This window comes from Astatotilapia calliptera, chromosome 22 (genome assembly GCF_964374335.1).
Source record: "Astatotilapia calliptera chromosome 22, fAstCal68.1, whole genome shotgun sequence".
In the NCBI taxonomy this organism is placed as follows: domain Eukaryota; kingdom Metazoa; phylum Chordata; class Actinopteri; order Cichliformes; family Cichlidae; genus Astatotilapia; species Astatotilapia calliptera.
Window position 1 is genome coordinate 23,892,857 of NC_137442.1, and position 26,488 is coordinate 23,919,344.

Genomic DNA, 26,488 nt, shown 5'->3' on the forward strand with positions numbered 1-26,488 from the left:
TGGGACTTTAGTTATGCAGACAAGCCTTTCCAATAGAACATAAATCCACATCCAAAAGTGATGCATTATATATTACTTGTTACTTAATGCATGGCGTTAATTATTCCCTGGAGAAATGAATTTGTTAAACCACTGGTTACATTACTTTTGCATTACTCTGTAACTTGGTGTGAGATACATTGCCATATAGCCATTTAGCAGTATAAACCTCAGGCAACAGTCCCACACACTGACATAAATCCTGATCCTAATGAAGACAAAAAAAAAAAAATCTCCCCTTTGGTATTTAAATATTAACACAAAACTGACAGCAACGCTGAAAACCAGCCCAAAGAGCACTTAACGGGGCTCGGCAGCAATTCTACTGGAGAAGTGTGAATGCTGTAAAGCTATAAGCCTGACCATCACTACTGCTTTTGTTACCTGTTGAAGATCAGGCTCTTTCTACTTGGCTGAGCTCGGTATGCACGAAGCTTAAATCTCTCTTCTTTATTAGCCCAGGAAGTAGATCGTGTTCATCTGGACTTTACGTTTTTAGTGGGAGAAATGTTTTCATTTTTCAAGAAATGAGCTTTCTACATGTGACATTTTCTTACCATCATGATTAAGCACACATCAAGATGCTTTGTGTTAGCATGTGATGTTGCAGAAACTGTTTTGCAGCAGTTGCTTCTGTCCTGGGTGAAATTTGCACTTTGTGATCACATTCTTGTCCCTAGCAAAAAGCTGTGGACAGCTCTACCATCTTTCTACTCCGTCCACATGGTCAGTTAAGTGATTATAGCACAAGTGTGCAGAAAAAAGGCAAAGAGAAAAACAGTAAAAGCCAATAGTTAAAGGAGCTTGCAAAGAAAAGCGTCTGGACTTCTTTAATTTGCTTGAAGACCCACACCCAGTTTCACACCTTGGCTCAGGCGATTAGAGGATCATCAGGGGGTCCTTTTGTCCCTCTGTGGGGGGTTACTCCCACTAGGTTTATATCTGGGACTCTCCACCATTTGACCTTAGAACTGAAGAAGCTTCTCAGATGAGAGGTGAAACGTCTTCAAGCAACTTAAAGAAGTCCAGACGCTTTTCTTTGCAAGCTCCTTTGACTACGATGACCTGGATGACTGAGAACCTTCACAGACAGTAAAAGCCAATACTTTGAAACCTGTGTTTCAAAGGCAAATCTTTCCATATGGTACGGGTAGCAAGCTTAACTCTTGAAAACTTGCCATATCTATCACTTTCTACCCATTTTCCTGAGCTTACTTTTATCTTAGATGATCTGTACGCGGGATTTCCGATAACAGCCCCGGTTACTGGATTTCAGTTGACAAATTAGACCATTAAAATCAGCCATTAAAATGCCTTACAGTAACAACACAGTTAGGAGACATAATGTCTGAGAAACAAAGACACTGAGACACTGAGAAGGAAAGTTGTACCAGTGTGACATGACCTGCCTAGCGATTTGGTGATTTATGGATAAAGCTCCGAAGCAAAACGTTTGCTTTACTACAGCAGCCGGTTTTGTGCAAAAACAGGGCCGAGCATAGGAAACGGATAAGAAATGTATTTAACATTCACAATGAGAAAAAGCGCCCACTCAACCGTGACACAGTACACATATTTATGCAAAATGCCCCTCCATACGCTGCAAATGACCTGTATTCAGATGCTGGAAATCGCTGTCTGTGTGCCCAAATGTACATATAATTGTGTTTTAAAGCAAAGCATGAGTGCGTAATCACCTTTTCTTGCACTGTCAGTCAAACGCTGTTCACCGGAGAAGCCGCACAATCACTCACTTCCACACACACTCTCGCCGTGACCGTTTTATAACATAAAAAAATAGCAGCTTTGCAGAGGAGTCCCAGTGGGAGGGTGTGACTAATGAATGTGTTTTCCTCATGGCGAACAGCAGTTGGCATGTTCATGACACATCTGCATACGGTAACAACTCTCACAGCTGTAATACAACATGCACATGACTGTATACAAAGCAGGAAAATGATCATCTTGAGTAAAAAAGCTGAGTTTAGGAAATCTCACGAGCCCTGACATGGAAAAAAAACAAGTTTTCCACTGTCTTTTATAGAAGGAGAAGAAAGAAGCATTTATCTCCACAAAAACGAAACACACTCATTTCTCTGGAAACAAAAGAAAAACAACCCCCGGACTTAGAAAGCTTTTCCAAAGACCACTCATTCACTCACTCACTCACTCTCAGGTGAGTCAACCTAACAGCCAATCAATATATCCAGTGTTCTGCACTCCTCTCCGGCAACTCTTTATCTCTTTCTGCCTCTCTCGTACACACACGGACGCGCTCCCATCGCCAGGTTGGGACAGGTTGACACAAATCAGCACGCCGGGGATAATCCATAGGCTGGCTAAATGTCAGCGTCTCAATTCCATAAAGGCGTGGAGTTAAAACAGACACGAGAAAGCAGGAGGTTACCTAGAGGGATCAAAACTCAATGGGTTCTCAGATCTCCAAACAGGAAGAAATAAGTTGCATTTTCCCAGGGAGCAATGTGTTGTCAGAGATGGATGCATAAAGAAAGAAAAAAAATCACCTGGGAAACAGAAAGAGTTTGCAAAAGTTACCAAGATAGAAAAGAAAAAGATGATTTAAGTTTTTGTTTGGAAACACTTTCTTTAAAATGGTGCAATCGCTTAACTGTGATGTGGCATTTTTTTTACATAATCTTTTTTTGTAGAACCGAGGGAATAAAGCCAATATTCAGACTTCTTTCAAGTACAGATTTAGGCACTTTATACTCTCTATTTACAGTATTCAAGCTGCTTTGGGAGTTCCTTTCAACATCTCAAGAGAGCACTGCTGGTAGATGAAAATGTATTATAGTGCTTTGAAAAACAATTGAGCACCTAAGAAAATTACAAGTCAAATAGCTGTGAGTTCCACTTAGTAGCTAGTGGGCAAATGAGGATCTGGCAATTGGTTAGCATCGGGCATTATTTACATTGCCTCAAAGTGGATGGTGATGGGGAAGAAAATCAATGTGGATGCAAACAGTGTAATAGCAGAGTAATGTGTTCCCCTGGGCAAGCAACAGTGAAGAAGTCCTGTCAGGGTACCGCTGAGCAGAGGCAGAATTCACCTAATTCACTTGCCATTTTTACCAGGCCTTTCCCGCTGCCACATTCAATCCACATGCACATCTCAGCTTGTGGAGCTGGTGTTCAGAGCTGTCTTTTTCTGCCGCCTCTTCAGAATGCTAATTCCGTGGAACCGCCAATTAAAGTGCAGGATGGTAGAGATCGCATCCTATCAAGATCACATTCAGATATTCACAGAGGTGACGTCCTTGTTGGTGAATGATGGTGTTAATTGTGATTCGTTCTCTCCCTTTACCAACACATATACAAACAAACGTGAGCGCAACAAAGAAACTCAGAACATGCAAGCTTGACTTGCTTTAGTTTAAAATGCCGTGGATCGATCTGGGAAGCATGGTTTTGACCACGATCTCTTGGCCCTTCTTTTTTGTGTCAGATCAATGAACCTGTCAGTCAGGTATCAATCAATAAAGTTCAGACAGATTCCCACATATTGAACAACGGCTGCAATCGGATAGAGGGAGACCGACATCACCCACTCAAGAACAAGAAAGCGTTCTAGTCATTTGCAAATACCAGTAATTTATAGTGATATATTTCTTAAAGCCAATGGAAAGCAATACAAGATTGAAAAATGTAAAAAAAACAAACAAAAACAAGTATTCTCATATTAGCGACATGACCCTTTGGAGCTAAACTGTAAACCATAAGATCTGAAATACAGAAACAGCTTTTAAGCTTAGCAGCTGTGTACACACCAGTGTGATGAAATCAGAGAGCGTATTTGCATGATGAGGAAGAGAGAGAGATCATCAACCGTCAAGCCCCACTGAGTTGAAGGTTCACTGATCCATTCATTCACTGAGAGCAGAAAGGCTTTAGGTCAGCGTCATCAAACAGCCAAGCCTGACCTCTCTAATTGGCCACCAGCTGAGTTTTCAATCCTTGCACCCATCTCTCAACCTTACGTCCACCCTCTTCTTCAAAGGTCCTGCCCTTCCTTTCACACGTCATCACTAGTGTCTGCTCATTCCTTTACTGCTGTACCATAGCATCCCTCTTTTGCCCTCACCAATCAGCCACAACATTAATAATAATCTTTGTCCTCTTCTTGGAGAGTTGTTGAGAAAGAAGCGTTGAGCTTCACACAAACACACGAGGTTACAACCCTCTTCTCAAATCATCCCTGAAAGGGTTTTTTTTGGCCAGGCACATTAAGGAAAAACACTGCCATGAGGATGCACAATGTTTAGGTTGGTGCCCAAGCTAAATTAAAATGAATTCCAAGACCAAAGGTTTACAAGCAGAACAACGCCCTGAGCATCACATCGCCTCCTACGGTTTATCTTCTTCTCATATTGTATCCTGCTGCTATCTTTTCCCTAAGTAAACCAGCACCCAGCTGCTCACATTATGTAGCAGAAAATGCAATTCATAAGACCGGGCCACATTCTTCCATAGTAATACTCGCTGTGATTCATTTCACTTTCTCCACATCCTTAGTACTCCCTGCTCACTACCTCGACACATTGGAGGTAAAGTGGGCTGATGAGTTTTTAAAAATGAGAAAAAATAGCCAAAACTTTTACAAATCAGTGGTACAGTATGTGGGTAACACTTAAGCTAGCGAAACAGGAGAAAAAAAGTGAAACAATAGATGCAAGCCAGCTTGTCTGCATCGTGTCCTCTGTCTCTTGTACTTCCTTTTCCTTCCAATGTGCATGATCAACTGTGACTTGCAGTATCCATCACTTGCCAAAGCCCTTCTGCCTCCTCTCTAGTGACTTACTCCCTTCTGCTCTTCCTTGTTCTTTAAGACAGCAAAGCCATGCTGCAGGTGCACTACCATAGACGCCACTGGCAACAACTGCCACAAAGATGACACAGCCAGTAGAGAACTGGGCGCTTCCCCATGACAACATAGAGCAAATCAAAGTCTAGGACAAGAAGCTGATGACATCGTAAAATATGCAAAAGAAGCACAGTCAGGCGGCGGTCTGTGGGAGCCCAGGAAGCGATCAGCTCTCCACTGGCCAAGCAAAGATTCAACGAGACTTTAATATCAGACTACTAGGCAGAATTTTTTCAGTTCTAAGACCGCTCAGAGTCAATCAAGTTCTTCTTGGGAAGTATTTTTGCTTAACTACTAAGCGAATGAGTGAAACCGACATGAGGTTTCCTGGGGCCTCTCACTCTGAGATGACTTCTCATATATTCTTTCTGAACCTGTTTCCCTTATCAACAGTCTTTTTTCCCTCCTCTCTGTCTCTCAGAGCCTGTGTCTCAAGTGTTAAATAGCTTGTCCTTTCCTGCCAACTGCCTGTGGCTCTAACTCCAAAGTCTTCTGTCTTTCTTTTTTTTATCTGAGCTGTCTGTCTCCGACACGATCCTGAAACTAAACCTGCATTTTTATATTATATCCGAGACAAAGGCAGCATGGCAGATTTTCCTGATGCATAAAAATGCATCTACCTGTATTCAACCAATATATAAATATATATTTGTTTTTCAAGCTAAGCTTGGCTATGTGTGGTCTCGGAAGGCACAAAACGCCGGTGTGTATGTGTGAAAGAATATATCTGTTTGCAACAAATCTTTAAGCGGCAGTGAAAATATATTAAAGTGTAGCTGAAAGTGTGAATGCTTTAGCGTGCATGACCGTTTGTGCTCACGCGGGCTTCTCTCTGTTTCCGCGAGAATGGGGGTGAAACAACACTTTACGGCTGGCGGTGGTAATCGAGCTCTCTAATTACTTCCTGAGCTGAGAGAGTTGTCAGAGAGAGGAGGAGCTGCCACAGATGGTGAGAGACCCACGCTGACGCCAGGACATCCTATCTCTTCATCATTAGAGCCGAGCATGTGTGTTTGTGCGAGACTGAGTAATCGAGAGAATGAGTGCGAGCGTGTGACCATGATTGAGTGTTCAAATTACACTTTAGAACCAGAGACCATATGATATACCCAGGCTGAGTTTGTAATATAAAAGCTAGGTGCTGCCTATCAAACAAATTACTGTTATTGCCCTATTTCATTTTGAAGCTAGTACCAGCTATGATCCAGCTCCACCAGACCTACATACAGTAACACCGATCCACTTCCAACCATACTTCACCACACTCATTCGACCACCTGAAAAAAAAGCCTGCATGCCTGTGGTGCATTACCTCTCCCCCCTTCTCAGCTCTCTCTCCAGATAAATGCCGCAAGCTGACTACTCACCATTGCGAAGAACCTTCAGTGCCGCTGACCTCCAACAGGTCATAATCATCCTCCAGCTGAAAGTCAGAAAAAACCAGGGCAATGGTGTCTCCTGGCTCAGCCAGCACAGTCCAGGTGCAGTCGGCATTGTTGTTATATTCAGATGGGTAATTGGGAGTAGTTATCACCCCACTCTGGCCCCGCAGTGTCCCTCCACATCCGTCATCCGCTGCAGAGAGAAACAGAGTTGTGAAAGAATTAATATCAGAAGAAAAATCTTTGCAAAACAAAAATAATCACAGACACGTGAGTGTGAGGTGTACCGATCGCTGAATGTGTACAGAGGGGTTGCGCAGATAGATAATGGTGGTGGGGATTAACGTTGGTCGACGTGTTCGGCAACAACTCGTCACTCAAGGTGATTTTTATATAGTTTCTCTACGTTGGTAGTAAAATGATAGCATTATTATGAGGTTGATAATAAATGAAATCTGCCTTGGTATAGTGTCACACCACACCCTCACACCCACATATAACCAGTACTTGCAACACAAGTTTATTCAAGGACTTACATGACCTTTAGAGTTATTGTGTGTTTGTGTGTGTGTTCGGAACAGTTACTTTGATCCATCGTAATCATCAAATGATTAAAAACAGGAGGACATTTGTGACTGCTGATTTGATTTTTTAAATCAAAGCGTAATGTGACTGTGCGTGTGCAGGCACATTCATTTATTTCGTCTCCTTAACTTTTTTTGTTTTTTCCCCACGGTTCTCCACTGTGTGTGGGAACCGCAATTGAAGAGTGCAGGAGTGACAGGTGAGATATTTTACACAGAAAGGGCAAAACAAACTGGCAAGAATCTGGTAAGGACAAAAATGCTTTGATCTCATACTCTTTTAGCTGTTCAGCTGATATCCATCCACTTATGTTAACTAAGCTAAATCTATCAGCTGTGAAAGTCAGCATCAAAATGTTACTTCATACTGAAAGTGTGAAATAAACTCCTGGTTTGCATGTTTGTCTTTCATTCATGCCTTATTTTTTTGTGTTTGGGAACACACATTGTGCGTCATGGAGGGTGGATAGTACTACCCCAGGGGTGCATGTCAGCCTTCCATGCTGCCCACACCAATGCTATTGGTAATCAGAGATGCCACAAAGAGATATGAGGAGTCAGGAAACCCTAGTGTACAGACAACTGGCAAGCAGCTGGCGAGCGAGGTAAGTTAAACGCTAATAAACAAACTGCAGCTTAACTGCAGTCAAAGGTCACGTTTGACTGTTGAAGCTATCATAATAAAATTTGATGGGGTAGTTTCTGGCTTACACAAAATGAGTTCATATTGACAAAAATCCCTCTCAAACATGGTTAATGCCTTTTGAAAATGGACGCTATTTATATATTTTTATTCTCCTATCAGGGTCTTGGAAGCAAACTTTTCCAATGACAACAATTATATGATTTATTTCAACATCTTCCAAAATTATATTCTATAACTTTTTTAGTCCATTTCTTTGGAAAAGAACCTAGGCGGTACCGTAAACTTTCCACCTGTTAGGAATACATTTATAAGATATACAAGGTGAATATCATGTAAGAAGAGAACTTTTAATTAAGGATTTTCCAGTATACTGATTGATACAGGACTGCCAACAAATATGAATGCAATTACTGAAGAAAGGCTAATAGGACAAGAAAACATCAGCACACAGATGAAAACATCTGTAGATGTCTCAGTTTCCATGACACCAAACAAACAAACTATCTTGAAACTGTTTTGAGACCAGCATCATAAAACTGTTTCAATTCATTTTTTAAAAATTCCTACAATCAGTCGACCCCCTGTGAATGAGTGCTTGGCAACAGTAGGAAGGAAAAACTCCCTTTTAACAGGAAGAAACCTCCAGCTGAACAACACTCAAGGAGAGGCAGCCATCTGCCACAACCCATCAGAGGTGAGGTACACTGGGGGTTACTCACCACTTTTAACATAGAGAGTGAAAAGTGATAAGCCAAGAAACGCTCAGTGCGTGATGGAAAGCCCCCAGCAGCCTAATATATACCATAAGAACCACAAGTAAGCCTGCAGTCTGAGAGCAAAGTGTTCTGTCGGGGTGATATGGTGCTTTGGATAAAGTCTTCAATAAGATGGGGCTTGATTATTTAAGAACGATGATGTGAAGATTTTAAATTTGACTCTGGATTTAACACGGAACCACTGACCAGCAACAGATATGGCTTCCTAGCTTTATTTATTGCAATTTACAGTAACAATAATAATAATATTTTTTCCTCTTTTTTTACATTTTATTTATTTTTTGGCTACACATTATCTTTCTGCCGCAGGCTCAATTGCATATTTCCAAGCTCAGAAGCATGAAATTGTGTAGTGAGTTACAGCATATTGTTCCTTTGTCTGCAATTTTTGCCATAGGCCAGAGAGAAAGAAGTCATAGGATTTCAAAATGCCCTACAGTGCTCTTACAGTCGTCAGGAAGCGGGGAAAGCAGCATGATGCAACTTAATGCAACGTGGGGGGAAGTGATTAAATTCTGATTAATTCAGATTTGTGTTAATCAAAGCAACTCTTTCCCGCCTCAACGGTGCTTTAAGGAGATCATTAAATAATAACGCATGCATTTAAAATGTTGCCAGGTTAACTCCCCATGCCAGCTTCTGATATGTTCATTACAGCTGTGAACAATGCAGCATGTGACACTGCCTGAAATACAGCCTTCTTTCATTTATAGATCAGTTCACAAATCTGTGAACAGAGGGGACACGTCAAAAGAAGTTTTGAACGACACTTCCACAGTACTTGTGAAGGGTGTGTGTGTATGCGTGCATGTGTGAGTGTCTCTGAGGACATATCTGCATCACCGTGGAGTGGGATTCATTATATCGAGTGGCCAACTAGCTGTGTGTGGCGGTAAAGAAGGGAGGAGGAGATCAAAAGTGTCTGGCCCTGTCTATCATCCACTCTACCTGTCACCACCACACTCCCCCTGAGGGAGGGCAGGAGAGTGTACGGGCGAGTGGAAACCTGTGAGGTGTGAACCTCAATAGAAGGGAAACTACGACAGAAGGGGGAAAAGAAGGGGATGAAGAGGATGACAGGTGACATGCGAGGCTGGGTAAGGGAAAAGTGCAGGAGGAGAGTGGACGATGAAGAGAGAAGAGAGGCGCATGGCGGGAGGGGCGAGAGGTGATCGTTGCAGTTGGAGTGACAGGAAGTAGAATGCAGACAGAAAAAAGGATGAGGAAGTGCATTGATATTCCACACAGGACTGTTTCTTCACACTTGAAGGGAAGTCTCCGACTCCTCACTCTTGCCTTCACCTTGACTTTTCCCCGTCACTCTCTGAATTTTTGCAGCCGGCACCGGCCGATGCAAGCACTGTACGACAACGGAGCCAAAGCGGGTTGTACCCACAGAGTATATGAAGCCAAAGCCCGCTCCCCAAAAAACTTCTGAACCGTTCAGTATGTGAGGTGTGCAGAAACTTATTTAATTTTTTTCTTCAGTCAATTGTAGATGTCAGACTGCTTCCCACGGTTGAACAGTGCATTTTTCAGCCTGTCACTTAGGATGTCATGGTTCTCTATTAAATGTTAGGAGCTGCTTCGATTGCTCTGAGAGTCATGGCAAGATATAAGACATAAGCATGACTGATGCATGCAAGCTATAAAAACACATTAGTGTTTAATATGCATCCAGAAATCAATCCTTATATAAGACCAGCAGAAATCGTGAAAGCTATATCTGGGACTTTCTAATTACATGTGACCGACTACAACTAAAAGTCAGAGTGTCTTTGCAATAAGCAGGATAATGGATGCGTACACACCAAACATAAAAAGTTGTGTCAGTGTGATGCTGCAGGTATGTGCACTGACATTTAGAACTTGTCAGAAGTAAGCTTATTTCTGGAAAGATATGCAGCAAAAAAAAAAAAAAATAGCAAGAGAGATGAGGCGTGGGTCTGAGCACAGAAAAGCTCAGAAAAGGGCGACAGTGGAGATGGAAAGGGTGTTAAAATCTGAATAAAAGACTGATGTTAAATCCTTTATAAGTGTACTCATATGATAAGCAATGACATTTCTCACAGCTAAAGAAAAAAACAAATTGGGCACAAGACAGGAAATGTAAAACATTATCTGTGTCATCAACGGCTGGCTTATCATCTTTGGCCCGACAGTGCTGGCACGTTGGTCCTCTCCTGTGTCCAGAATGGTGACTGTGCCAAAATGTTCTCTCTGCTCCCAAAGTACAGTGCAAGTTCTGCTCTAGCACATATGGGCAGGCTCTATAATTGGAGTGACATTAACAATACACTTATGCATTATGAAGGAGCACTCAGGTGTACACGTTGACTTTTATGTGGCACCAGGAGACCTCAATTAATCACAGGGGAAATTGCCAGTTTCTAAAACTTGTTGGCATGTAATTTCTGCTGAAAAGGTGACATAATCACATCCTTGAGTGCTTGAGTGATTTTTTTTTCCCCCCAGGATGGAGCCTTGGTGGGAATGGGGTGAGGAGATTGACAAAGCTGAATTGGGGTCTAAACAGAAATTCTCTAGGAAGCAAACAGAAATGAAAGAGGGGACAAAGTTATCGTCAAGAAAATATAAATTACAAAGAACCATGATTTTGAAATGCATGCAAAATAATCTCCCATTTTGATGTGGAGAAAAGGCATGTGCATGTGCCTGCGTGTGATAGGGAGGGTGGGGGGACTGTGCTGGCGCGTGGTGCCCAGCCATGTGTGCTCCTATGTGGGCTTCCTGACTCCCGGCATGGCTGCAGATGGCATAGAGTCTCAGCGGTCTGCTCAGCAGGCGCACTGACACAAACCGTTGGCCACACGGACACAGTGACACACACACACACACACACACACACACACACACACACACACACACACAAGAAAGCAAATGAATATAGATGGTCAAGCAGTTTTCTAGGAATTAATCTTTTATTCAAAGACCAATCTTGTAAACTGAAGTATTATAGTGTCACTTTTGCCTACAGTGTAAGTATTTTCAAGAATCCTCATGTTGTGGCAGACAACATGCACTGGCAGGTGTCGCTGCCACAGGGATGCTTGCAGGGAAGGACAACTGGCACGAGCGCCTGACTGGGAGCTAACACATGAGGTCCTGCCATGGTAAATAAGATATCAGAATAACCACCGAAAACCAGTGTCAGGTCATGTAGAGGCATGTGTAAATATACTGTATGTCGGTGCATGTGGGCTGGAGAAGCTGGTTTATCCACCTGGTGGAGAAAAGACTAAATGAGTGAGACCGATTGCTCTTCATTCCAAAAACAAGGTCAGTTATTTTTTATAGCAACTAGTAGATATAACCAAAGAAGATTTCTTGTTTCTTTTTCTTCTTTCTTTTAAACAAAGAATGAACTTTTTTCCATAAAAATAAATGAAAGACCTCAAATATCTCTGAAGAGTTCACGCAAAAGCACTGAAAACAGATTCAATTAATATGTAAAAATTTAGCCAAAAGGTCTCTTATAACAGACGGCCTTCTGCTGAGCTTCCTACTTACCTCTGCAGTAAGGAAGGGGGAAATCCCAGGCAGCAGTACCAGCTGAAGTGGCAAGGCAGGACAGGGTGGTATGACCCTCTAGTACATGGCCCGGGCTGCAGCTGTAGCGGATCTTGTCCCCGATATTAAAAGTAGACCCCTGCTGGTGGCCGTTGAGTAGCTTTCCAGGATTACCACAAGTGTAGCTGGGCAAAGCTGTAGAAATAGAAGGGGGGGGAGAGAAAACTGACAGTAAACGAGGCGGGTTGTGGTAAAGTATGTGGCACTGCATCACGTTAGCACTGCCAAGGGCCAGAAAACGAGGGAAAGTCTGATGACAGATAACGACACACAGAGCCATCTGTTCATGGCAACATTTCTGACCCAAGCAGCAACATCTTTCCAAAACAAACAGATAAACAGATAAAATCGTATCTTCTGAGATGTGTGCACATAGTTAAATGTAGTAGCAGAGCTCCGACAGAAGTTGACATAGTCGAGAAATTCCAAATGCACTAAGTGCTGTTTTACCTATCGGGGTAGTCGCTTGAGCACGCTATGTTGACCATCACTGCTTGTGCAATCATGTAGGTGCATGCAAAGGAGCACGCTCACTATTGGTAGAACCTTGACTAATTATGTATTATTATGTAAATCAAGTTCAGAGGAAGTTCAGCCAATCTCGTGTCTGTGAGCTCATGTTATGTTCCAGTGAAAGACACAGTTTCCATGTACCTTAATGACTTACGCCTGAACAGCTAAGTCACACTGCTACAGTGCTATATAGGAGTGCAGTGGATTAGAGCTTTGCTCTGCATTTCAGACAGTAAATCCTTAGAGTGTGAGCAAAAGGGCAATGACCAAACAAACATCATACACACACACACACACACACACACACACACACACACACACGTACTCTGTGTCACCCAGCTTACTGTCCCGGTCACACACTCCCACACAGCGAGGGACCTGGCCAGAACATGTGCTGGACTTTGGATGAAGCTCAGTCCCTCAACAGGAACTGGGTTGAACTCCAGCGAGGACAGAATGGCTCCTACACAGAAACACAGCTCGCTGGCACCTCGCCATCGTGCTCAAACCACACTCAAGTTTTTTTTTATCCTATCTAATGTCTCCAGCTCTATAACGTATTACCAAAAAATAAATAAATAAAATATTTTTAGTCTTCTCTTACTGACTGCCCAAGAAAAAAGCATGTCTTAAGAAAATTTTGCCTTTTCTTTAATTAGAAAATGTTTGTCATTTGTTTAAATAACTAGCTCTTAACATTCATAAAGACGAGTGCATGACTGGCATGTTAAGATGCTTCTTGTGATCCTTTTCTTGGGAAAAAATATAATGCAATGATCTTTTTGTTGTGCTGCTTTGACACACAAGAAATGCTTTAAGTCAAACCCTAAAAGCCCCTTTTTATCTTTTTTTTCTTTTTCTTTCTTGTGATTGTTTGTTTTCATGTTTCAGGTTTCCTCACTCTAGTCTAAGCTAAAGACTTGCTTACAGCAAGGTCTAACAAGGACGGATCAATCATTTCACCCCATAGTGCATTCTACAGAGCTTGAGCTGTGGAATTAACTGGCTGGTAAATAAACTGCAAACAGTTTGTGTCCAGTCCACGCAGCAGACAAAAAACATGACCTCTACGAGTGCGATTTGAAATGTCTTTGTGTGTGTGCGAGCATACTCTGCTACTCCCAGGTGTGAAGCTAACGGAAAGAAAATGTTGTTAATGTAAGTAGCTTATTACAACTTTTAGTTAAGTTTTAAAATGTGTCACAAGCCACTTTATGTACCGGTATATTTTAACCTAAACTATAGTCTCTTGTTAACCTTAACCAAGTAGTTTTGTTGCACAGATGTAACAGCAAGCGAAAATAAAAGTAAAACTAAACTTAAAAATAGTCTCACACAAACCCCGGGCTCCTTCTCGAACATCATGTGTGTTTTTGACACCGCCAACCTCGCCTTCCTCCTAATTTTATTCCTCATTTTAAGCTGAATACATTATACAGTAGTTCAAGTCAGGATTGCCTACAGCTGTTTTTTGCAAGTGCACTGCAGCTCTGAACTTTTCCAGACATTCCAAGTCAGACATTACACTGTTTAAAATGCATGCACCCTGGTTCTTGTGACGTCTGATACCCATGATTTGCGTCAATGTAAGATTATTGCAGTTATCTGTCCTGTACACCACAGCTACCGAGTGGGTGCCCTGCCCACTGCATGCTTTACTAAGCAGACACCTTTTTCTAAAACCGCAGTGTTTCCAGTAGCTAGAAAGCGGCTGATGCAAACTGCACCCCGCTGTGTGCTAGACGTTGTCGGAACATTGTCTGAGAGACAACTTCGGACAGCTTTCCAACCGTATCCTCCTGACATTTTCAGGAGTTTATATGTGTAAACAGCTTACATGGGTTGATTCAGATGGTAAGAAAAAAAAATATGATTGCGAAGGTGGAACTCATATCTAAGTCATGGTTAGATACAAATTTTAACTGTCTGTGTTCATATTTGCAGGACTTAAAATCATAGCATGAGCAAGATTTCTTAAAGAAACACAATAAGGCATCTGCTTAAAGATATTCATTGTAAATTCCTGTGTTTAAAAATAGTTTCAAAACTTTGAAAACTAATAAAGGTTATTAACAGAATGTGAAGACACAGCCACTTTGTATGTATTGTGTTGAAAGGATATTAACTGAAGTCAAACTGGTCAGGCTGTGCCTTTATGCAATACCATTTGTACCACTAAGAGGTGGAGAAATAATCCTAAATTAAGTTCACATCAAGCGATAATGAGATAAAAAAAACAAACAAAAAAAAAACAGAAGGAGAGTCTGGGTTTGTCCAATTCTCATGAGAAGGCAGGAGCAGGAAGAATTTCAGTTTGAACTCTTGTTGGCAGAGGTGGGACCACACGTGAGGAGGCAGAGAAATCATTTCAGAGAGCCGATTGACCCGGAGAAGTGTCGAACTGTGTGAACTTTAAAAAAATGTAAAAAATTGGCAAATCTGTCCAGCAAAATTATGTGGCCAGTGCGAACGGCTGCCCTATTAAGATAGGATAAGTAGGTGAGTCTGATCCATATTTGTAACATGCAAAATATTCACATGGGTTTTATGTGTCTGGTGTATAAAGGCCTTAACAGGTAAAACACTGCCCCTTGTGGTCAACGTTTGAATTAAACTCTGCACTGAATCTTTACATAAAGTATCTTCATGTTTAATTTTCATATTTGGAAGAAGGTATTTTTGACTGACAGAATAAAAATTACTTTCATTTGCAAATGTCAGAGAAAGTTAATACATTCCAGTATTTATACATTGGATCCGTAGATGCACAAATATACATAAAAGCACCAACACACTGTGTAAAGTGATTATGGAGCACAGGGCTGAATGGGTTGGTCTCACCATGTCAACCAGAATTCCCTGATTAAATGAGTCAGTATGTTTGCTATCTATGGATATGCCCTGGCTTTAACACTGTTAACCAACAGCAAAACATCTGAGCCAATTCCACACCCCTAACATTTCCCTATTCTTCTGAAGAGGGTTTTTAAGAGTAAAACCAGTAGTGACTCACAGCTGCACTTTGCACTTCTGGCTCCATCAGTGATTTCACAGCAGGTGTTTCCCATCATCTGTTGAAGGCAGAACACCTGCTCACACGCTAAAGATGCCCTACGCGACTTGCTGCTGATTTACCTTTTAAAATACCTGGTTAGTACTTTTGTACTCTCCCTCTGGCACAATCCACTACTCTAATGACAGGCTGACTTGTCAATTCCCAGCCTTTATTTTGACCAGCCGATGCTACCTTATTACAGCTTCCCTTCCAACATTACCACATTAGCATATACACAAGGACTCTGCTGGATTAGCATATTAGCTGCTGGGACTGACTTTTTTTAGTGCTGCAGTTTGGCCACAGGGGGCTCTGTTGCCAAGCAGGAAATGGTTTTGACCCTGTCATTAAACCATGTGAGTCTGAATCAAAGTCACTGTGAGTGTTTGATACTGAAGGCAAAGGATAGAGGAAGACAGAAACATGGAGTGATGCACAGGAACAGAGCTCATTCTTACAGCCGACAGTTTGACTTGAGTAAATAACAGCATCAACACTGGCTGCGTTCCATTTTAGATGTGCCAGTACTAGAGCCCTGATATTGTACATGTTGGCTTACCGGCATGCCTAAATGGAACGGAGCCATCGGTAATGTTATTAGTTACACCTGTGCTTTTCCTTCTTACAGTCAGAATGTCTGTGAGGTCTATTTTTAGACTGGGATGACAGATGCGTGAGAAAAAGATGGCATGAACACAGACTGGATGTGTACATTTGTGTGTCTGCAAAATAGTGACAGAGACAGAGAGATGAACCAGCTGGCTGATTTCACTGAATTAAAAATGACTGAGGGTGCAGCACTGTCAGAGTGGAGATGTGTTAAGTATGGGAATGCATGGACTCTAATACACATCCATGTGTGTCTCTGTGTGTCTGCACGTAATAATCCCATCACACTCTTCATTTCAGGTTATTAGTTTGGGCAGTAAATTAAGTCTAATAGTGCCATTACCCATGCAATCCCCAAACAGGGCTAGGCCTGGAGCGCAGATATAGCACATACATTTTTAACCTGCCGGTGAATCATCAATATTGCCTTTACTCCCACAATGTGAAGCAGTTACCAATGAGCAGCAGGATAGAAAAAGATGTATTTGCTTCGCACAAAGGAAGCGAAATGAAGTTTTTGTCTTGGCTTTGCTATTCTCCCTTTGGAATGCTCCAGAAAACAAAAATACAAGTTGAGCAAAAGTGACGCCTCTCTTTACATAACAGAAAAAAACTAGAATACCGAGGCAGCGGTGTATAAAGACAACCAGCATTTAAAAGCTCATTTATCACAGTCTGTTCCATTCATACCTGCAGGCTAAATCCTAAACATAGAAAGTAAGAAAATGGGAGAAGCTTGAGGGGGGGGAAAAGCAACATAACATTTTAAATATTTGTTCACTTTTTTCTCCTTTAACTTTACATGTTTTTATATATCTGAATTATTTTCCACACAATTTACAGCTTTCATAAGGAAATAAAGCAGGCCTTAGTAGTTCCTGTTTTCAAGAAGAGACATGCATTTCTTCCACCGAGTTTGGCTCATGTCGTTATATGGACTATTCCTTTCCAACTGGTTGCATCCCACCCAACAGCACCAGCCATTTGGTGTTCCTCATGGCAGGTCCATAAGTCACTTGGATGGGTGATTGTGACAAGGCCTGTCCCTGGAGCCCATGTGCTTTAAGCGCTTTCGCTGCAAGTGGTCGTCCTCATCCATCAGTGTAGCTAATTCTACAACACACAGCAGCTAGAAGTAGAAGCATGCGAACACGCCAAAGTGCACACAAACAATCAGCACAGGCACCTTGCCATCCATCGCATCATCCATCCCTCACATTCTTTTCATCACCTTGCCTCTACTCCCCATCCTCACTCATTCCTGCTTCCTAGAACAGAAGATGGGGTGGCCTTTGACCCCAGTATGATTGATGTGCTCACTTCCTGGGTGTGTTCAAGCCTGTTTCTCTATTTGTCATTTTCTCTTTCTCCAGAAGAAGGAAAAGCTATCTGCCCTTGCACACCGCACAACGCATCTGTCACAAAACAATGATTAGAAAAAGCTTACGTTGCAAAATAAAGGCATCATGAATCTGTAGTGCTGTAGTAAAAGGTGTCACATGAGCAACTTAACAACTGATAATAGCAAAGTAACGACCGGTTTTGAGATTTCTTTTTTTTTTTTTCCAAATTCACAAAACTCAGAAACAGAATTTGGTCATGAAGAGTTCATTCCCTTTTTAGTCCTCTGTTGAAGACTCTTTGGCAGTAGTCACGTTTCTGCAAATGCATTGTTGAAATGTGAATTCAATAAACCAAAATTCAATAAAACAAACAACTGAAAACAACAAGGGTATGAATACTTTTTGATCCCTTTGTAAAAAGCTTCATGTCATCAACTGCAAGAGCCAAATGATAGGGGGAAAAGAGAGCTTTGTTCGAGGATAGATTTGTTTGTTTTACTTTGGTTAAGTCGACAGTAGTAGGAGGGACAGAGACTATATATCTAAAAATTACAGAAAGTACAAGAAAGAAGAGCATTGAAGCGTGTTGAAGGGATGTAGAGACACAGGTTGGAGCCTGTCTCTGTAAAGTTGATGCAACATCACTCTCTCTGCCATGTATCAGATGGGAGTAGAAGATGCATGATTGACAGTGTAACAGAGCAGATAAAGTATATGCGCACAAATATAGCTTGAGAGATACTACGGAGGTGCAGAATAAAATCCATGCACTACGCAGAGATTTGCTATTTCCTGACTTGACTCGTCTCATTTGCTTTTTTTTCTTTCCAATTTCCTTCCATACAAGTTACATCACTGTAAATAAATACAAAGCAACACAATGGGAAAAGACGCGATTGTGTGTAACGGTAATTTAATCCAACTCATTTTCACACAAGACTGCAAGAGAGATCCAAACAGGCAGGTGGTAAGGACTAAACAGCTGCAAAGATTTTGCGCCATCATGAATTGAAAGAAATTGCAGTTCCTGGCTCTGACTTCAGCCTGACTCAACTCTCTTAAGCCTATTTATGCCTTTATGTATCTGTGCAGGAATTTACATACTTGTATTATGTTGAAAGAGAGGCTACATGTGGGGTATAATAACCTAAAAAGGTCATAAAAAGCAACAATTAACTTTAATGAAATTTACTAGAGTGGAACAAACTTTGAACAAGGAAGCAAAAATAAGAAAAAGTTGTCCAAGCAGGCAAAGCACAGCTCAGGTCAGGCCAAAAATAAATCTCCAAAAAGGAAACCCAAAGACAAGGGGACAAAGCAGGAAAGGACGCAGGCACACTGATGAACAGATGATTAATGAGGGAAGATACAAGACTCTAATAAGTGGCACCAAATACATGAACTTTAATATTCTAATTATTATTTGTCCAAAAGCCAAATCAGATTAGAAATGCCCTGTTTAAATGACCTAAAACATAATTAACCAGTAGGTTAAACCAGTGGGCTAGAACCTAAACAATTTTACTGTTTTAAATTACTTAACTTTCTAATCTTCTTCTGCTGTGTTCCTCCTGTACATACAATGCATATGTTTCATAGTTATAGACTGTATATAAAAGTTGGACATAGACATTGTAACGCCACTGATCAGCTGGTGAAATCCCACTGTAAGCGCTTCTGTTGCCATCTTTCTGTTTTGTGTGGCAAGAGAGACATGAATCTAACTTATACTGAACACTAATAACAGAACAATCAAGAAGTAGGTCTGCCCCAAACAATGTCCTGCTTTATAGGCCTTTTTGATTCAAGACCATTGTATACTAAATGAGTATCCCCTTGTATTTAACAGACTTTAAACTCATCAACAAAGTGTTCACTGAGGTCATATCAAGGCAGCTGAAGGCTGCTCTCATATATAGCGCTATGATCTTTTGGTTGGATACCTGTTCGTTTTGCAACCATATGCCTCTTCCTGGTCACTAGTAGGAATGTAGGTTTAAAGCACTTCCACACTGGCTTCACTTTTCAGACAAAGAAGCTGTATCCGGCTTTTATATACCAGCTATAGTAAGGAAGCAAACTAAAAATTGAACTTTCCAAGCTGAACTTGTGCTCTGTGGATAGTTTGTCTTTTATTACAAATGATTACAGCAGATTTCATTAAGCCTTGACCAGGAATTGGAAAAAAAAAGTCAATGCATACCTCCACTTAAAAAAGTTTATGGTCTAGGACTAGACTAAATCTATGGCTTGGAAACTGTGCCCTGAAGAAAATAAGATTAACAGTGACCATTATGCTCAAAAGACAATAGATATCTTATTCCGGGAGGCGATCAAACTTCTGCCAAATGAATAAACTGCTGATTAAATCAAATGCACGGCATATTCATAATCATGCTTTTCCTCATGTAAACACCGGACTGTAACAAAGTCACAACTCATACAAACAGCTGATCTGAAATCTTAACAATCAAATAGGCTATAAAAATACCAAGGGAGGTCCCAAATGTAAGAAACGTAGCAGAGAGGCAAACAGGACATCCACAGATTATTAGAATAGAAATAAGCACAGGAGATATGGGGAAAGGAAAATAGAAACTATCGTTACTAAACTAAAGTCTTACCAAATTCCTCTTTCCAATCCCTTCTGCGTGTCCCTTTCTTTCCTCTACATCTTCCTGCCACGCATTTGCAAGTGACATTGCAAGATCGATTCCAACACACAGGTGCATTAGCTCAATAAGCAGTTTCTGCTTTGTCAAGCAGCAATTCAATCAATGCCTGCTGTTCCTTACACATGGGCAGGACAAAAGCTGGCAACACCCATCACTTCTGCTTAGAGAGGCTGAGAATGCAAAAATTAACTCCCCCCAGCCTTGTTGCTTTCTGTCTTCATTTTGAAGGAATAGTAGTTTTACTTCTTCACACTTTGTTGATACTTTGAAAAAAATATCCACATGCCACATCCAATCTATTTGATATAAAAACTTACAGTTTTCTGGGAGTCTGGACCTAAACTACCAAGGTAACTCATTTTTGGATAGAGGATTTCATCTAAATTGCACACTACAAAGGCCAGAAACCAAAAACAATTTAAAGAATTTCATTTGATTTAATAAATTTACCTTAACATAGTTTTTTTTCATCACAAATTGGTATTTCAGTACCTGTGCCGTGTTCTCTGCAGAACTAGATTGTAGTGATGCATTTTGATTACTTCGCTTAGCCAGATTTAGATAGGCAGGGGAAACCCTTTATCAGTACTGCTGAGTGTAATCACATTTGACAGTGTTTATAAGTGCAACTGTGGGTGCAGGTAATAGTTAATGTTTCACTGTGTGTCGCTGCCTCAGTGGTTCTTGGTTGAGGATTCACGAGATTTATTGCGCAAACACAATAAAAGACACACACACACACACACACACACAAGAATGCATATAAATACAGACCGGATTGAACTCAAGATATTCTCATTTCCCACGCACACAACAGCAGGTGCAGTAAAAGGGCCAGTTCCTGTGTGGGAGGCGCTGAGGTGTGAAGGAGAGCTCATACAGAATTGATGGCTGCTGACAATGTCTGCAAAATGGAATAATGTGCCATTCAGTAGCCATTCACTATATATGAGACTAAACTAAGAGGGATCAGGGAGCATGAGAGACTTCAAGGAAAGCCAGAAGACAGATGAGAGACAGAGCTGAGGGAGCTGGGAGGAGAGATCAGTACATCTGTGTACAGCCTTGACTCTGTCTGGATTGAAGTATCTATATCCCCCTGGCTTCCCAGGCTTATCTCTCTACTGACATTACTCTTTCAAACAATAAAATTGCAGAAATCCTGTGGTCACCACTGCAAGCTCACGTACACAGGTGCACACAGGGACATTTACACTGAATTAAGAAGATCATATGTGAATATCTGGTGCACTGGTTTGCTAAATGGCTCACAGTTCATCACTGGTGATACTGCACTACAGCGTGTGTCGTAATAATGAAGGTGTACCGATACAGCTGATTTGGCATTACACAGAGCATTGTGCAATTCTGAGATCGGAGAATTGAATTAAAACAAGTCTATCAAACCTTAAACGTGATAAGGACTGAGAGATAACACTTGAAATCAATACAACAATAAGACTCATCTTTCCCTTTAAAACGATCATTGATCCTGATCATTCTTTACAAAAATGTAATGTATTTCTGGGGTGAGGGTACAGGGGGCAGTGTGGGGCAGTTGACAGTATAAAAGGTGGACTTATCCATGGTGACATCATTCACTGGTTTCTGAAGGCCTGTTTTGAAGCCTTGAGATTAGCGTTTTCACTGTCACCATTTTGGTTTCAAAGAACTGGATGTGACATGGTGGGGAAGGTTTGACTGTGAAAGTGTTTGCATATCTGGGATAATCCTCCTTTTTGAAACATAGTATGACCAAAATGAGTGACTGAGCCCATAAATCCAACAAGAAAGTGTTTACAGAGGTCAAGTCAGAAAGGTATTTTGACTTCTATGGGACCAGAAGTCTTTTTGTAATGCCATCTGGCAGTCTTCAGATAGAAAGCAGGTTTAAGGTACTTTCCTTTGGAACCCAGAACCTATGTACATGTTCCACTGTTAATCATTTTGTGTTTTAAAAATGAAACCTACTTAATTTCACATTTCTTGTTACTTAATGAAAGAAAAAATAAGCCATGCCATATCCTCATAAAGGTGCTTAGAAAACTAAAAAATGTTAATTAAAGAATTAGTGCTAACACCAAGTACCCCGTCACGGCAGATGTCCGCCCCTCCCTGAGCCTGGTTCTGCTGGAGGTTTCTTCCTGTTAAAAGGGAGTTTTTCCTCACTGTCGCCAAAGTGGCTAAGAATTAATTAAAATAACTGATTAACTCAACCTGCTATCTGCGAGTAGAATTACAAGAATTTACACAATTTAGTAGAACATATTTATTAAAATGTGTAGGAAGAAATCAGGATGAATTGCTACAATTAGTCCAGTTAGAATCTCACAGCGTTAAAAACGCCTGTGTGGAACTCATTCAAAACGACCAAAATGAGGTCCAGCACAAACTGTGTCGTCTGCAACAGTTATGCACTTGAGCGTGGTTTGGGTTGGAAGTGGCCTTGAAAGAACAGATGAATGGGTGCTAAAGAATACTGAATAGTGTTTTGCTTGCAGCAAATTACAACACAAGAAGAAAATTCCACACAGTAGTCTCCATTTGGCGAAATAAATTCTTTAACATTTGTATTTACGGTGGACACTTTAATTCATCATTACAAAATGAACAATTTCACCTCAGCATGTGTCTAGAAACACTGTCACTGAAACATCACAACAGTCAAAACACATTAATATTTATCCCCTTGGGTAAATTAGTATTCATTCAAAATTTCATGGCAACCCAGGCAGTGGGTGTCAACACCATTCTTGTTTGACGGCCAAGTTTAACAGACAGGTGGACCCTCAGAGGTCCTGCAGGTGGGGCATAAACTAGAATCCTCAGTGCCTGTTGTTTTCCTGCATTTTGTCTTGCTTTGCCATTCCCTGAGCCTATCCTCTTTCCCCCACTCTGCAGGTTGCCTTGGAAACAGTAAGGGCCCACCAGAGAGGACATTGCGAGGGGAAGTGTTGATGCATAAATGTGTAGGTTTTGGGGAGGGGGGGGACGCAGGAAAACAAATGCATCTCTTTTCTTTGTATGCAGTGGTGGGTACGCTCATTAATATATAAGTCAGTGCACTTCCAATTTACATGTTGTACACATGGAGATATGACTTCAATACACTGTGGGTATGCAGTATGAGAACAATAAACATCCTAACAAGAAATGTGTAGAGGCATCCATCAACTCATCAGGGGAGATCAGATGTCACTTCAATCCACACCTCATTAACCATGTCTTCTTTTGTTCACTTTACTACTTGGGTAGTGAATCAACCAGGCATGGCTTGATGAAGCAGAGGTACTTTGGCAAGTTTAATCAATACCTTTATTTAAGATTAGCTTTTCCTTAAATTTCACTGTCTTTTAGTTTCCCTGATGTCTGCTGTGGTAAAAGAGGAGCGAATTCCAGACTCATCTCGTGCCGTGTTTAGGCGTGTGAAAAAGGCAAGGCAAATTTATTTGTATAGCACAATTCAACAACAAGGTGATTCAAAGTGCTTTACAGAGAAATTAGAAACAAAAACAAATAAAAAGTATGATTTAAAATTGATTAAAACAAGCAAACTAACTAACTAACTAAACACACACATTTCACACCTGTTCGCGCGATCTGAACCCTTATCGTAAGGGGAGCTACCAGTCCTTCTGTGGACGAGCTACTTTCTATTTTAAATTCCCTGAATTTAAAATACTCTCTAGACCCAGTCTAGACCCAGCTGGGGAGCTACCCAGAGCTCTAACCCACTTAACAAACAAACAAACAAACAAACAAAACAGTATGTAAAATCAAAACAGATAAAATCAGAACAGTAGATAAAATCAGTAGTTAATGTAAGTTTTGAAATTTAAGCTTAAAAGTGTGGATTTGGTGCTTTATTCAAATGCAGCTGAGAACAGGTGAGTCTTCAACCTGGATTTAAATAAACTGAGTGTTTCAGCTGATCTGAGGCTTTCTGGGAGTTTGTTCCAGATATAAGGAGCATAAAAGCTGAATGCAGCTTCTCCGTGTCTGGTTCTGACTCTGGGAACTGATAAAAGACCGGATCCAGATGACCTGAGGGATCTGGAAGGTTCATACTGGGTCAGGAGGTCACTGATGTATTTTGGTCCTAAACCATTCAGAGCTTTATAGACCAGCATCAGAACTTTAAAGTCTATCCTCTGACGGACAGGCAGCCAGTGTAAAGACCTCAGAGCTGGACTGATGTGGTCCACTTTTTTGGTCTCAGTGAGGACTCGAGCAGCAGAGTCCTGAATGAGCTGTAGTTGTCTGACTGATTTTTTTAGGTAGACCTGTAAAGATGCTGTTACAGTAATCAAGCCTACTAAAGATGAATGCATGGACTAGTTTTTCCAGGTCCTGTTGAGACATCAGATCTTTTATCCTTGATATATTCTTGAGGTGATAGTAAGCTGACTTTGTTATTGTCTTAATGTGTTTTTCTAAGTTTAGGTCTGCATCCATCACTACACCCAAATTTCTCGCCTGGTTTGTGGTTTTTAGGTGTATAGATTGAAGTTCTCTGGTGACCTGTAATCGTTTTTCTTTGGCGCCAAAGACTATTACTTCAGTTTTGTTTTTGTTTAGTTGGAGAAAATTGTGGCACAACCAGTCATTAATTTCCTCAATGCATTTACCAAGAGCCTGTACAGGGCCTCGGTCTCCTAATATATTTTTGATCTAAAACCGCTGATCTTGACATCAAAGGCAAATCAATATTGATATCTGATAATTTCCTATTCCCTTTCACACTCATAATGGCAATCGATTTGTGCACAAGATTATTTATACACATTTTTAGTCCATATTAAATATTATTGTTATTAATATTATTGGGCAAAAGACACTTTTAGTTTGACATGGCTGTGTTATTGTAGCTATATAAGAGGAGAGGCAGTCTAAAATGGGATATTGGCAGTAGAACTGACAGGTTTGTTGGAGTCGAAAGTGCAAACTGACTGAAAAGTCTCCCAGAATTGAGGGTTATACATTTATACATTCATTACTACTTCTTCTAAATTAGGTGCTATTTGCTGCAAATTTGTATCGATTCTGTCTTTAATGTAGTTTCAAAATGCTAAACCTGAGGGAAATACAGGTGAGTGCTCTGTCTGAGGAGAGCAACACAGCCAGTGGTGTCTAACATCAATTTCACAGCTTGGGTCTTTATGAACAAAGCATTATTGATTAGAGCTCTGTGGAGAACAACCTTCAAAAAATGGATATATGCAAGCAATGTTGCAAATACCAGGTAAACCATGACCACCATGGTAGACAAACAGACTTTCTTTTGTTGTCATGTCCTTTAAGTAAACTTTTAAAAAAAAATGCTTAAAAGTTTCAAACTTATTGAGGTTTTAAACTAAATAGCTATTATACTGCTTACCAGCCTAACAAGGGCAAAAACAAACAAAAAGTTATATAACTAAACCCAAGTTTTGTTTAATATCAGTTGCTGGTTTCTGGTGCTCTAATGCAGACTGGCACTTTTATAACTAATAAAATATAATATTGTGCACCATGTTAACAAAATGCCAGCATTCTAATAAAGGCCTTCATGCACAATAGGTCAACTGAAGTATCAAAGTGTTGCAGAACAGGGTACTGTACACTCGCTAACTCAGAGAGCTGCCCTCTTTCTTTATGCTCTGTTTCACCAGTTAGCTCATCCTGTTGTCTTTTTTTTTCTCATGGTCACAAGTGCCTGATCTGCCTGTGTGGCCGTTGTTAAAGCATGACAATGCATTTTTAATGGTGTGCTGGGTTTAAATTAACCAAAAAAAATAAGCTGTGAAAGGGCCTTGAGAAACAATTTGTCAATGTTAATAGTTTCTGAGAAGACGCCTAATTTGAACAGTTAAATTGTTCTACCTCTATTATGAGAGGTTTCACTGATTCCACGTGAAGCATCTGTTGCACGTATAAAATCGCTTCATATTATTACCGGGCCTGTAATCTTCATCAAGTAAACCACAGTTAGATCATTTTCAATAGTATAATATGCTACATTCAACCAAGTATTGAACTGTAGTTATATGGGAGGAGCTGTGTAATTATAAAATCAATTTAATTGCTGGGTTCTGTTACATGTCTAGTGTTCTGCATTAGAAATTCCTTTAGTTCTGACTCGCTATTATGACAATATGATAATCTGTCATAAGATGCGCTACTATCCTCCATTTAACCTCTTGTCTTTTCCCACCCGCAACATGGGCTATGTTGCCTTATTTTTTTAACATGACTCAAGGTTTTTTCTATAATTAGAAATTTCATTAAAGAATCGTGTCTAAATAGTGTTTACCTTTCTTTTCTTTTCTTTTTTGTTTTTACTTTAACCTCTCCTGGTCTAAAAGTATCTGAGTGATTTCAGGTTAAGTATCTTTTGTGCATGCTGGTTTCCCA